Raw genomic sequence first — 11,505 nt, forward strand, 5'->3', positions numbered from 1 at the left:
CAATTCTGTATAACCAGAATCATCGCACAAGTTAGATGAAATTTTAGACATTACTAAAGGAATAACTCCATATGTAATGTAATATTTTACAATATGTTATATATATTCTATAATCAATTTAACTATTGTGCATTTGTTTAATTATGTATACAATTTGTTTAAAATGTATAATGTTTCAAGAATATCATTAGGTCAATACAATGTTATCATGAATATTATGTCTATACAATATTATAATTAATGTTATGTATTAATAGATTTGAATGTGTCACTTACGAATGCTGTCGGACGACCGCCAGCTGGCGTGACCGAGCAACGTCAGGGCTCCATATCATAATAATACAACTCATAGATATATACATTGATAGATAGATAGAAGCACCAAGCCAGGGTGTGCGATAGGAAGTGTATCAGTGAGAATCAACCAAAAGGGAAACGAGCTTGCAACTCTTAAGTGAAGGAACGCTAGAAGTGCACCGGAAGCAGTAAATACACATAGACAGACAGAGTTCTAGAGGCTTCCACGACAGTATAGCCCACGTGACACGACCCCTGCTAAAGGAGAATATAGGAATCAGAGATCAGAAAGGGGCTAGCCATAGAACCGCGAGGTAGTGGGGAGAAAGAGCCTAGCAACAGAGGCGAGAGGGTGGCAGAGAGAGAAAGAGTCAGACAGTGGGGAGGTAACAGCAGGTCTCTACACTTCACTCGTGTGTGAGGGACTTTGTCAATATTTCCAAGACAAATAAAAATACTCCCATACTAATCTTTACCTCTCCTGTCATTGCATGACAAAGGCAACGAAGATTATCTACTTACAAAACTACTCACTTATAACAACAGCTCGTCCACGAGTCTAATACATGTATAATTGATCTACAAAACACACTACAAGAAGCTACGAAGTTTGTACAACATATGGGGACAGCGAAAGTACGAACCTCGACTATGAATGTACATTGAACTTCTACAAATCCAGGCGAGACTGTAGCCAAGATTAGCTTCAGTTCTACAGTGAATTTCTACAAAAGGAGGCGAGACTGCAACCTAGATGAGCTTCAGTTCCACAGTAGATTCTACATTATCAAGATAGAAAACAAAGAATATCTCTTACAATCATCAACTCACAACCAGCTCCTGACAGTATTCTCTCCAACCCCCACTCCGTCTCCCCGATCATCACGCTGATGTGGTTGTGAAGAGGTCACACGACGCCTTGCCAGCGGTTTAACAAAATTTTAATAGAAACAATCTTCCAATTTCTATGACGAACCAACGAACTATAACCATCTACGATCAACTACAAGTAACAACTCTACGAGTAGTCTGTATTATCTACATGCACCTACAAGTAGTGACAATCTTCATCCCACAACGAGCAAATCACAAGAAAAAAAGACCAAGAAAAAATTGAGGAAGAAAAACAAAACAAGAAAACGAAAAGCAAGAACACAGCAACAACCATCAGACCACCGCCCTTCTCTCCATCCGTCCCCTACCTCCACCAACATCACAACACTGACGCAAGGAGTGAAGAGGTCAAGACGACGAAGCAAATACCAAGCCCATATTCACAACTCATCTTACCTTTCTTCACTCATTTACTCACCACAGCTACCAGAGGGTGAAAAATCGACGTCACTGTGCGTGTTTACTGAGACGATGCCACGTCAATCAAATCGTGTGTGACACCACCACACACCATTCCCACCACGGTAAAAAGTAGTGAGTTACATAGTTACTTCATTTATACAATACACAGTGATAGACAAAAAAACTTACGCACAAACATATAAAATGTCCTGCATAGTTACAACTTACACATACCTACTTCAGTTATTTGCATAATTCAGTCAGTAAGTACTTGCACCAACAATAAATAGTGTGCACTATATATATTCATTCATTTATTAAAGCATTTATTTACTACCAACGAGTGTTACCATTTATACCAACATAAAATAAGTGTTTCATACATACAGCTATACATTATTACATCTACAAAGTAATAAAGAAAATATACTATCACAGTTACTCAGTGAACGATTAAAAGAACTGTATTAAACATTGATTAATTAAAGCTACCTAGTGGAAACAGACAAATTAAGTTAAAAGGAAAACGAAAATGAAAAAAATGGCCAACACAAATCATATTTGCAAGAATGAAGAACATCTTCCACACAATCGTGAAGACAAAGATTTCCACACAGTGCTGACACATATATTGCCCATGATAGGTACAAGTGAACAACAAGTCAGTGATATAGGAAACATTATATATAGTGTATATAAAGTTTATATAACAAAATATGGGGCTATATAATATCTTTTTTATTAATATATCTGTGCAATATAAACTAAACCTTAAAAAAGGGTCCCAAGGGAATTAGCCAGCAATTATGCAACCTAGGACAACACTGAGAAACTTAGACGAAGAAAAAGAAACTATAGAAAATCAATTTTAAAAAAATACAGTAAGACCGCGTAAGAAATAAATGAAAATAGGTGTAAGTGTTACTACAAATGCCAAAATACCACATAAACTCTTTCTATAAGTGAAACAAAAAGGAAATTATTGTTCTCCATGAGCCAGTGGCAAGGCACATCATCACTATCATCGACTGTAGCATGACCAGAATAGCGATGCCAGGACTGCAGTTACTACAATATTACTGCAATTACTACAAATATGTAACGACAAACGATTGCATTATGTTACAGCTGTTACAATTACGTAAGTACAAGCGATATGTAACAATAACAAATATGTACAATACAATTATTATATAACAATACAATTATGTAACAATTCACGCAAGGTTACAATTATGTATTACTACAATGTTACTACAATATTAATACAGTGTTACTAGAATTATGTTACACTTGTTACAATTATGTACAATAAAATTAGTATGCAACAATACAATCATGTAACAATTCATACAGTGTTACAATTATGTGTTACTACAATGTTACTGTAATATTACTGCAGTGTTACTAAAATTATGTTACACTTGCTACAATAATGTAAGTAAAAACGATATATAACAATTACAATACAATTGTTATGTAACAATACAATTATGTAACAAATCATACAATGATACAATTATGTATTATTATTGTGTTACTACACTATCACTGCAGTGTTATTAGAATTTTGTTACACTTGCTACAGTTATGTAACTACAAACGATATGAAACAATTACAATACATTTATTATGTAACAATACAATTATGTAACAATTCATACAATGTTACAATTATGTAATACTACAGTGAATACAACAATATTACTGGAGTGTTACTAGAATTATGTTTCACTTACTACAGTTATATAACAACAAACGATATGTAACAATTACAGTACAGTTATGTACAAACCAATTATTATGTAACAATACAATTATGTTACAATTCATACAATGTTACTACAATTCTGTATTACTAGAATTATCACACAAGGTATGCGAAATTTTAGATGTTACTAAAGGGATAACTCCATAAGTATGTAATGTAATATTTTACAATATGTTATACAATATTCTATAATAATTTAATTATAGTGCATTTGTTAATGTATACAATTTGTTTATGTATACAATTTGTTTAAAATGTATTATGTTTCAAGAATATCATTAGGTCAATACAATATTATCATGAATATTATGTCTATACAATATTATAATGAATGTTACGTATTAATAGATTAGAATGTGTCACTGAAGAATGCTGTCGGACGACGGCCAGCTGGCGTGACCGAGTGACGTCAGTGCTCTATATTATAATAATACAACTCATAGATAGATAGATAGATAGATAGATAGATAGAAGCACCAAGCCAGGGTGTGAGATAGAAAGTGTATCAGTGAGAATCAACCAAAAGGGAAACGAGCTTGCAACTCTTAAGTGAAGGAACGCTAGAAGTGCAACAGAAGCAGTACATACACACAGACATACAGAGTTCTAGAGGCTTCCACGACAGTACAGCCCACGTGACACGACCCCTGCTAAAGGAAAATGTAGGAATCAGAGATCAGAAAGGGGCTAGCCATAGAACCGAGAGGTAGTGGGGAGAAAGAGCCTAGCAACAGGGGCGAGAGGGTGGCAGAGAGAGAAAGAGTCAGACAGTGGGGAGGTAACAGCAGGACTCAGTACTTCACTCGTGTGTGAGAGACTTTCTCAATATTTCCAAGACAAATGAAAATAGTCCTATCCTAATCTTTGCATCTCCTGTCATTGCATGTCAAAGGCAACGAAGATTATCTACTAAAAAAACTACTCACGTATAAGAACCGCTCGTCCACGAGTCTAATATATGTATAACTGATCTACACACACACACTACAAGAAGCTACGAAGTTTCTACAAAATCTATCTATCTATCTGTCTATCTATTTATCTATATAAATAGATAGATAATATATATATATATATATATATATATATATATATATATATATATGGTTTAATCACGCTTGTTCTATATATATATATATATATATATATATATATATATATATATATATATATATATATATATATATATATATAAATATATAGATAATATATATATATATATATATATATATATATATATATATGGTTTAATCACGCTTGTTATATATATATATATATATATATATATATATATATATATATATATATATATATATATATTGTTACATAGCCTATGATTTCATCATCCTTTGTATAATTCTAACATACAGTATGCTGCATGTTTGATCACGATTCGCCTCGTGGCTTCCATAGTGCGTGTTCTACCTCACTCCCCCCCTCCTCCCTTATAGTAAAGTCGTTCTTTCTGTTGTTCAGAGCAGGAGTGTCAACCTTTTTTCCCCTATGGCTTCATTTGCGCGTCCTTCTTACAAGTTGTATCAAGCTCTGCCGGCCCCTATATAATGAGCTCAGTCTCTGCATTAATGGCCACTTAGATCTACTCCTCATTTTGTTCACATCTCTGTCCTCCCCTTTACAGTTGTTATTATTTTTGTGAGTGCTCAGGAAGTCTCCAACCATCTAGCTGCTGTGTAATTTTAGTATAAGTGTTATTACATTTTTTCTTGTACTGTATAGCATAAGGTGTTAATTCGTAGGCCTGGTGAGGTTTTTGTGATTAATGTAAAGTTTATGTGGGAAATATTTTCCCCCAGAGCAGTTGCACTCTCTAAATCTATCATAGTTATCCCTGGTTAAAGGCAGAGGAAATATATAGAGACTGTTGTTAATTGTTCAAGCGGTTTTAATAACCCAGAAATGACGTTCTCTTTAATAATTCTTGTTATTGATAAATTAAATGCTACTGCATTTAACCCCCGTGGACAACTATGCATTGTAAATACATGTAATTATGTGGTATTTTCCACTGACCTAAACTGCGTCTGCGCGATAGGTGACGTGGCAAGCAGGGAAAGATTCCCCTGTTAAGGCAGATGTGGAATTAAGATATTTGGTCTAACTTTAGTTTAAGTGGAACTAAGATTAATTTGTTAGATTTGCCCTGTACATATCATGATGTAATTTAACTGTATTTAGTACTGTAATTAAATAAGAGTTGGCAACCCACAATTCGATGAAGATTTGGGACTTGCCGCGTTCACTGACTCTGCTCCTAGCTCTCGTGGAGTTAGCACGATTGTATATACACCATAAGGACGCTTGCTTCCCCAAGCAACTATACCAGGCAGCCTCATCGTCATTGGTTAACGATCACTCCCTCTTCATATAGCTAAGTAACCTTTACGAATTGGCCAATTCAAGGGGGGATTAGAGAAGAGATAGATTAGAAGATAGTATTGTAGGTGAGTTAAATTTAGTTTACGTTTCACCTAACTCTATGAGACTTGTTTGATTTACTTAGACAACTTTAGGGAAGAGTAACGACGTACGAGTTGTGTACCGAGAAAATTCTTGCATAGCGGTGTCCCGGCAGGGATACCGACTTGGATACATTAAACATTTTTCACATTTTGGTGCCCAGAAAGAGGGCCCCGATTTGTTTACCAGAATTACTCAACATTTTTCACATTTTTGGTGCCCCGAACGAGTGAGGATAACCGTTGTGTGCCGAGGCGCTGAATGTGTTTAAAGTTGCTTTTGTGGGGCACAGTTTACTACCACGTTCGGTTGAACTGGAAGACGTGGACGTACGTGTCTATAGAGCTCCGGGAGGAAAGGCAAGCTTTTTCTCTGAAGATGAAAGGCTGAATGCCGTACTAGACTGGAAGCATGACCGTACGGTCCTTTTCCTTGGAGGAAATGATATCCATGAGGACGTGGAGGTCAATGAAGTTGTGGAGAATATTTTAGCAGTGGTAGGAGCCATAGAGGGCTCTTGTAAATCCTCAGTAGCCATAACCCTCCTCGAGCCAAGGAACCTACCATATGGCTCTCCAGTTTGTTATGGAACATATAAATTAATTAGCAGAGCTGTAAACCGAAAGTTGCAATGGGCCAGGAAGGGAAGGGATTTCATACATTTTAATGCCAAGCCCTTCCAAGCAATGTTGAAAGCTGATGGTATACATTGGAACCATCATGGTAGGGAAGCGGTTCTGCAGAAATTTATAAATTATGTAGAACATAAGAAAGGAGAGTTCTATCCTGTACAAGCTATGGGTGAGTCTATGGAGTATTGAGGTAATTAATCTGAGCTCGGGGAATATGGGTGTTTTGGCAATTGAGTGTGGGGATGAAATAAAACCCTAGAGGTTTAATAACCCTGGGGGATAGGTTGAAAGTATAGACCTAATCCCTACACTCCTCAAAATTAAATGAATAATTAGCTGAGCTGTAATGTAATGAATAATACGAAATGGGAGAGGGGATAAATTGCACAATGAGGACTTAATCCTTACCCTCTTCAAAATTTAAAATAATCAAATCATTACTAAGTTGAGGTAAAATTGTGGTTGGAATTCATAATTAAATTATTAAATTAGAACTCCGTCAACTTGTCTGTTTCTTTATTGCAAAGATCTTCTAGTAGTAAGGCAGGATGGGTAACTAGAGCCATAAATGATTGTAACCAGTCGTTGGACCAAATACCTCTGTCCAAGGAGAGAATAAATAGTCTCCTAAATATCCTGAAAGATCGATGGAGTAAGTACGAAGAGAGTTAATTAACTTTAGAAGCGGCTATAGTAAAGGCTGAGAATAAGGAACTCTTAGAGTCAGAAACTACGAAGTTTGAAGACAAATTAGAAGACTAAACTGTAGTAAAGACACTAGAGTCTGAATTAGCTGACACTGCCGCGGAAACACAAGTTGTGGCACAGTAGAGTAGAGCTGTGTTACCACAAATAACGCTTCCGGAATTTGATGGAGAGCAGAACTGGAAATCCTTCTGGGATCAGTTCAAATATTTGGTACACGATAGAACAGATCTCCCTAAAGTCACCAAAAGTACGTATTTGTTAGGACAGGTCAAAGGAACACCATATCAACTGATAAGAGAATTACCAGTAAAAGAAAATAACTATGAGGTGGCTTTGACCATCCTTAGACAAAATTACGAAGACAGGGAGCAAGTTATAAATCATTTATTAAAGGCTCTAATGGAATTACCCATGCCTAGGCACGATTTTGATTCCTTGCAAAAATTTAGAATTGCAATAAGTTGTAAATTAAGGGCCTTAGGTACTTACGAAGATATTAAAACATCAGATTGGGTGCTTTCAAGAATTGTGTCCTTAAAGCTACCACCGAAAACCAAGGATGCTTTGTATGGTAGGTACCAGAAGGATAATTTCTCCTGTGAAGAGATAGAGGAAGGCTTGATGCAACTCTGTAAACAATTGCAAGGAACATTAAACACTACTGAGGTCAAACAGAAGACTGAAGTAAAGAAAAAACCCACTAACCAACTGATAGGGAAAGTTAAGTCAGAGAAGACTAAGTATGTGCCTAAAGAAGAGATAGGTACTTTCCTTAGCTCACAAAGGCCGAGGATAAAGTATTAAAGATAAGGAATAGACATGCTGAGGATATTAAGGAAATAAAACCTTCCATGGTAAAAGACAGGAAAGTTTGTGTCTTTTGTGGTAAGCAACATTCCAGTGTATCTTGTCAACAGTACCCTGATTATGCTTCTAGAGTAGGGAAGCTTCAGGAACTGGGGTGTTGTATAATCTGTATGAACTCCGAACATGCTGCCGCGGACTGTAAGACTAAATTAAATCTTTGCTTTAAATGCAAAAAAGATCATCATAGTGCTTTATGCCCTAGGATGAAAATTGAGGTTCCTAAACCTGCAAGCGTCAATATGACAATTGCAAAAGGGAATGCTCCATTAGTAATGCCAGCTGCAGTACCAATTGCAGATGTAAAAGTATTGTTTGAGAATAGAAACCAATTGGTATGTACCCTGTTTGATACGGGTGCTCAGAAAACCTTCATTTCTGCAGACATTGTGAAGAAATTAAAGTTACCAGTTATCGGCAAGGTAAATCTAGCCATTACAGGATTCTTAACAACTAGGAAGGCTCAGTCTTTTGATTTAGTTAGACCTGTAATACAATTGGGCAGATATAAATGCCGTATAACAGCAGCTGTGCTTGATACTATGGAGACAAGTATATACATAAAGGGATTGAAGGAAACCTCTGATCATCTACAAGGTTCAGGGATAAAGTTGGCTAAACAGAATGTGGAATCAGATACTGTGGGTCCCATAAAAATGATAATTGGTTCTGATTATTGTGGAAGATTCCTACATAGGACTTTCAAAAGGAATAAGGTACAGTTGTTCAAGAGTCCAGGAGGTAGCCTTATTATGGGTCAGTTGCCTTTTCCAAAACAAGTTAAAGGAGAGGCCAAACTAGTAGACTCAGTCTTTGTTACCCCCACACAGTCATTGATGGTAGCTAGAATAGGTGCAGAATTAGAACCTACTCAGATAAATGACTTGTTGGATGAAAATATTGAACCTGTACACAAACTGTGGGACCTAGACAGTGTAGGAATACACTCTGAGGAACCAACCCCTGAAGATAGAATAACTTTGGATCTGTATAATCAGTCTGTGGAATTTAAGGATGGACAACATTGGGTAGGATTACCATGGAAACTAAACCATTCAGAGTTGCCAACAAATTACCAAGCAGCTAAAGCTCAGTTAAATTCTGTTCTAAGAAAGTTGAGAGATAAACCAGAACATCTGATCCTATATGATAATATTATAAGGGATCAATTGAAGAATAAATTTATAGAAGAGGTAAAATACCCTGTTAACCACAAAGAAGGACACTACTTACCACATCATGCTGTAAGCAAGGATTCAGTAACTACTCCCATAAGGATAGTATTCAACTGTAGTAGTAAAGCGTCCAAGGGATCAGCTAGCTTGAACGATTGCCTATACTCTCGACCTACACTAACAGAGAAGTTAGGGAATGTGTTACTAAGATTTAGAGAGAAACCTTACGCTTATACAGCAGACATTAGTAAGGCTTTTCTCAGAATAGGACTGAGAGATGAGAATAGGAAATTTACTAAATTCCTCTGGCCTCATGATCCTCAAAATGAGGATAGTCCATTGAAAACTTACTGTTTCCGATCGGTGCTCTTTGGCTCTTGTGCTAGTCCTTTCCTACTTTGCAACACTTTAAAGCATCATTTTGAAAATGCCAAATGTCCAGAAATAGGGCAGGCTTTTTATATGGATAATTTGCAAGGTGTTGCTGATACAGAATCGGAAGCTTTGAATGTTTATGAAGTAGCCAATTCCGAATGTGGGAAGGCAAATTTGCCGTTACAGAGCTGGAATACAAATTCACCGCTTTTGAGGAATAAAATACAAGAGGATTATCCAGATTCTGACATTCCCAAAATTCAAAATGTGTTAGGTCTTAACTGGGATACAACAGCTGATGTAATAAGTTTGAAACCAATTAAGTTCTCTGATGTCACTCTCACCAAGAGGTCCTTGTTAAGTCAGGTTTCCAAGCTATTTGACCCATTAGGATTTGTCAGTCCTATAGTTATTAGGGGCAAATGTTTAGTACAGGAGGCTTGGCGAGAAAAGTTAGACTGGGACACTGAATTGGGTGAGATATATGTGGAACAATGGGAACAGATTAGAAAGGAGTTTGAAAATACATCAAGCATATGTATTCCCAGGAAAATAAACAGTAATGAGAAGTCGCACTTACACATATTTTGTGATGCTTCTCAAAGGGCCTATGGAGCAGTAGCTTATTGCGCAACAGGAGAGGATAGTAAGATTATGATGTCCAAAGCCAGAGTTGCGCCAATTAAAGAAAGAACCCTACCTCAAATGGAATTGGCTTCCATAGAAGTAGGAACTAAATTGGCCAGGTATATAACCACTACTCTTGATACTCAGTTTGAGGACATTTACATATAGACTGACAGTGAGATTTGTCTTTACTGGATAGGGAAGGAAGACAGTAAAATTCCTTTCGTCCGTAATAGAGTGAAGACTATTAAAGAGCTGTCTTCCAAATTTAATTTCATGCATGTGTCCTCCAAACAAAATCCAGCTGATCTGCTCTCGAGAGGTTCGACCCTAAGGAGACTGATCAAAGATAACTTGTGGTTTAAAGGTCCTAAATGGTTACTCACTAAGGATTGGCCTGAACAGAAACAGTACAGTATTGCCGAGGTTAGTGTAGTGAACTTGGATCCTGTAGTACCTGAGCCAGAAGTAATTGACATCAGCCGATTTTCATCGATAAGACAACTTCTAAATACTACTAAATTGGTTGTTGAATTTTTGAATAAGAAGGTGGGGTTTCAGAAATTAGATCCCCTAGAATACTGGCTGAAAAGAGTACAAAAAAATTCTTACGGGGAAACATATAAACTTTTAGGCCAAGACACTGGAAAAAGGAATAAGCTGATGAAGAATTTAGGCTTGTTCTTAGACGGAAAAGGTCTGATAAGATGTCGAGGCCGATTGGTAAAGGCTGACTTGCCCATCCAAACCAAACATCCCATTTTATTACCTAAGAGTGGATGCTTTGTACAACTTATTATAAAGGAAGCCCATGATTCCACTCTCCATGGAGGTGTACCGCAGACCTTAGCCCAAATTCGGGAAAGGTACTGGATTCCTAAGGGTAGACAGGTTATTGAAAAATATCTCAAAAACTGCATCATTTGTAGGAGGTATGAGCAGCGACCTTATATCTACCCAGGACCACCAGCCCTACCGAAGGATAGGGTGAACATAGGTCGGCCCTTCCATATAACAGGAGTGGACTACACAGGGGCAATAACTGTTACGGGTGAGGAAACTCCTCATAAAGTTTACATTTGTTTATTTACTTGTGCCTACACAAGGGCAGTCCATCTAGAATTAGCGGAAGACCTAAGCTCAGAGACATTCATCAATGTCTTTCACAGATTTGCTGCTAGAAGGTCTTGTCCTGGCAAGTTAATAAGCGACAACGGAACTAATTTCGTTGGAGCAGTACCCTTACTGTTGAATATAATGAACGACCCAAAGGTTAAGTCGG

The sequence above is a fragment of the Coenobita brevimanus genome, chromosome 62 (genome assembly GCF_032717465.1).
Source record: "Coenobita brevimanus isolate Jiangsu-jjx chromosome 62, ASM3271746v2, whole genome shotgun sequence".
Classification (NCBI taxonomy): domain Eukaryota; kingdom Metazoa; phylum Arthropoda; class Malacostraca; order Decapoda; family Coenobitidae; genus Coenobita; species Coenobita brevimanus.